The 4,228-nt window shown below is 38.9% G+C and overlaps 1 long non-coding RNA gene across 1 annotated transcript; it reads left to right on the plus strand.

Moving 5' to 3' along the window:
• The first annotated feature begins 241 nt into the window (after positions 1 to 241).
• Positions 242 to 1,653, plus strand: LOC115584646 (uncharacterized). Its single transcript, XR_003984583.1, has 4 exons — positions 242 to 339; positions 447 to 618; positions 721 to 848; positions 967 to 1,653. It is a non-coding gene; the product is annotated as an uncharacterized LOC115584646 (long non-coding RNA).
• Positions 1,654 to 4,228: the final 2,575 nt, after the last annotated feature.

Below are 4,228 nucleotides of genomic sequence, written 5' to 3' on the forward strand. Positions count from 1 at the left end.
GAATGATTATATGAGGGGTTTGTTGGTGTGCAAGAAATCATTCAAAGCACTTAAATTTGGGTCAGATCAGTGCTTGATTTTGTCAGTAATCTGTAAAATGTCTACAATGTTACAGGTGGTCCAGAAGGTGATCGAGAACCCTTTGTGGAGGAAAACTGGCTAAACACAGACACCCTGTGTTCAGAGGCTACTGCACTGATGAAGCATACAGTCGATGAAGCAGTTGTCAAGGAGAAGGTGAAGCAGACCTTCACCTATCGCCAAAAGATGGTTCATGACCCAGTGAAGTCTTCCGACATATTCACAGCGTTTCCAAGATTTCTAGACATTGCAGGATTGGTATGTGGATCTTCAACTCCCTCACTTTGAAACTGTGAATATCCTTCAAAACAATAGTATTAGTAATATTCACTGCTCTGTCTTTACTTATTTCATCTTGTCTGCAGATTGAGCAAGATTTCAGTCTGATGTTTGGTGATGCCGTCTCTGCAAGGTTCCTGGAGAAGTGGCCCACAGTCTACAAGAGGAAAATCCTTCAGCAAAGCCGTGGCCTCACGCAGACAGCTGAACTTCAAGACCTGGTACAAAATGCTGAATCGACTGAAGAAGTATAAAATGGTAAGCTGGAAAGTACTATAATAATAGAAGTGGTGATTGTTTTTGCTAGAGAAATGGAATGACTGTTATTATTAAAAACATTCCTGAATTTTCTTTTTTTAGGATGGGACAGTGAAATATCAGCCATTTTGGTCCTTGTCCACCTTCTGCCACCATCACCTCATGGTCGCAAGAGACCAGGAAAGCTCTCTGCCAGAGAAGCCAGTGACCATCTTGTGAAGTTCATTAAGGTGAGGTTATAGTTTAATGCAATCTGGAAGATTTGCGCTCAAGATCAAAGATATATTCTCAAGCTGTTAGTGAACTGCTACTCATCTTAATAAACTAAATGAAGTTCTCATGTCACAGACTGGGACCAGCATCCAAGGGCATCTAGACAGCATCACAGAAAGCCGTCAACCGTATCTACTGGCTGTGGGAACCCAGAAAAACGCGATACGCAAGTACTTCATCATCATTGACAAACATGCCATACCATGCAAGTCACCGGACTCTCTTGCCTGTTTTGATGAGCTTTTCAAAGCTCATTTTGTCTTTGGTACATCATACAACCACGATCTGGCAAATGTGTACAACTTCTTGCAAACCACCATCTATGAAATAGATGTTGCTACCACTAAAGTGAGTCCCAGGGTTGCTGAAGTTAGGGCTCGGATGCTGCACTGAGTTTAGATGAGATGTTATGTTTTCTCTGCAGATGTCACCAGGTGGATGTTAATTCCCTGATAAAGCACTTTAAGTTGGTTCATGGACTTTGCTCAGGAAAGACTCTTCGTCTTAAGTGTGATCAAGCTGGTTGTTTACAGGTTTATGGAACATTCTCTGGTTTCCGAAAGCACCTTAATATAGCACATAATGATCATTGTTCTGATTCTGGTTCTGACCCTGGCGAAGGCCCCTCTACAACTGAAGATGTAATATCTAGTAATTTAGAAGATTTGCCATCAGCAATTCCCCCTTCTTACCCCCTTCTTGTCAGTAAGAATCTTGTAGACAGCTGTGCTACAACAGTAGCTGAACTTAAAGACAGGGTTCGCACGGGTGCTTGAAATCCTTGAAAATGCTTGAATTTCAATGTTGTGTTTTCAAGGTCTGAAAAGTGCTTGGATTTTAGTTTAAGTGCTTGAAAGTGCTTGACATTATAACTCTGTGTCTTTTACAAAATTGGGATCCGACTGGATAATTAATTTCTGAAGTTTTTGCTATTATAGAATATAATTTTAGATGTTTACAGCATAATACAATGTACATAATTGTGATAAAAAGTGAAGAAAAAAATCACAAGTATATATATTCCTTTAGATACGTATTTTACCCCAGCAGTAAGGTGCTGGAAAATCTTAAAAATGACCCTTAAAAGTGCTTGAAAAGTGCTTGAATTTGACCTTGAAAAATGTGTACGAACCCTGTAAAGAGGCAGGTGTAGCTGAAACGGTCATTAACTCTTTGGTGACTTCAATGGAAGAGATTGTTGATGATGTCTACAATCAAGCAAAAGAATCTGTGAAGAAGTGTCTGTCATTACAAGAGCCTAACAAAAGTGAAGTTGAGTGTAAAATCGATGAGTGTTTTGAAAAAATGGAAAATCCTTTTTGTGTGTTGAACTCTGAAAGTAAGAGAACTAAGTATTTCAAAATGAAGTGGGGAAGTGTCGACCCAGTTGAATACGTTCTTGGTACAAGATTTGATACCCTGCGCAATCGGACTAGTGGAGGCTATGATCAAGTGGTCGTTACTAATAAATTTATGTACATTCCAATTTTTAAAACACTACAGTTCATTTACAGTCACCCTAATATAAAGGAGATGGTGCAGGCTGATTCCAGTCCAGGGGAAGATGTTCTCAAGGACTTCAAAACACAAGAATGCCATTCAGATTCTGATTTTCTATGATGATTTTGAAACTCCAAATCCTTTAGAATCCAAACGGGGAATATATAAAGTAGGTGCAATCTATTTCACCTTGCGAAATTTTTCTCCAAAATACAATTCAAGTTTAAGCAGTATTCATTTGGTTGCTTTATTTCATGCCCAAGATATCAAAACATATGGCTTTTCTAAAATACTAGATCCGATTGTGCAGGATATTAAAATACTGGAGAGGGATGGCATTAAGCTTCCCCTTTATGATCAGCCAGTATATGGAACTATTGTTCAAGTTACAGGTGACAACCTTGGTCTTCACTGTTTGTTTGGTTTTGTTGAGTCATTCAGTGCCAGATATTGTTGCCGCTTTGTCTTGCTAAGAAAGAGGACTTTCAGACAGAGTTTGATGAAGATTCACCTAAGATAGTTTTGCGAACTCGAGTACTTCATGAGGAACACTGCCAACAAATAGAGACAAATCCCAGGCTTCCCTATGTGATGGGTGTTAAACGGTCTTGCATTCTGAATTCCTTGCAGTATTTCAATACTTGTGATAATTTCTCTGTTGACATTATGCACGATATATTGGAGGGGGTGGCACAATATGAAATGAAGCTGCTTTTACATCACTTGATGGACAGCTACACAACATTGGAGGAAATACACACAAGAATAAAGAATTTTAACTATGGCTATGTTGAGCAAGCCAACAAACCACCTGAAGTGAAGTTGGTACAGGACACAAATGACTTGGGGTTGAATGCCATCCAATCCTGGAGTTTACATCGCAATCTACCACTCATTTTTGGAGATTTAGTCTGTCCAACTGACCAGCACTGGTATTTGTTTTTGCTTTTACTCCAAATTGTAAACATCGTATTTTCCCCAATGTTATCAAAAGGTATTACAATTTTTTTGAAACACTTGATCGCAGAACACCACAGGTTATTCAAACATTTGTATCCAAACAAGAGGCTGATACCAAAGCATCATTTCATGGTGCATTTCCCCATGTGTATTTTGAAAAAAAACCAGGTATGCAAAATAAAATTTTGCATACCTGGTGTATGCACTATGAAGCGAAACATAATTTCTTTAAAAAACGAGTTAACAGCTTCAAAAATATAACTAAAACATTGGCAAGGAAACACCAAACACAAATGGCATACAAGTGGCAGACATTTGACCCCAGCAGAGTGACGACAGGCCCTGGTAAAATGTTGTCTCTACAAGTGATGGAATGGGGCTATGAGATGGCAGAGATGCTTCAGGTACCTGTTGACACCAAGGTATTAAATGTGAGATGGGCCAAACACAGTGGAACTGTGTATCGTCCAGGTTTAGTTGTTTGTGTGAGAGTTCATTGTGAGATGCCAGTTTTTCAGAGAATCCACCATGTTGTTGTCAAAGATGGGAAGTTGCATTTGGTAACTCTTTCCTTACAAACAATATGTCTTGATGAGCATTTCAATGCTTTTAAAGTTGTGTGCACAAAAGTTGGACCTCATGTAGTTGATGTCAAAGAGCTTTTTTGTCATAAAGCACTTGATATACAGACATCATATGGTAGTGATAATTCAAATCTGTTCATTGTTCCATACCATTTTCTGTGAAATGTAAAAGTGCACAATAACGATGAGCTTCCCACCCTTGGCGTCACATCAAGGGAATATGGCTGTTGTGTGATTAAGGTCCATTGGCTTTTTTTTCTGTCTTATACACTTTTTATGCAGTTTCATTATAT

Source organism: Sparus aurata, chromosome 7 (assembly GCF_900880675.1).
Source record: "Sparus aurata chromosome 7, fSpaAur1.1, whole genome shotgun sequence".
In the NCBI taxonomy this organism is placed as follows: Eukaryota; Metazoa; Chordata; class Actinopteri; order Spariformes; family Sparidae; genus Sparus; species Sparus aurata.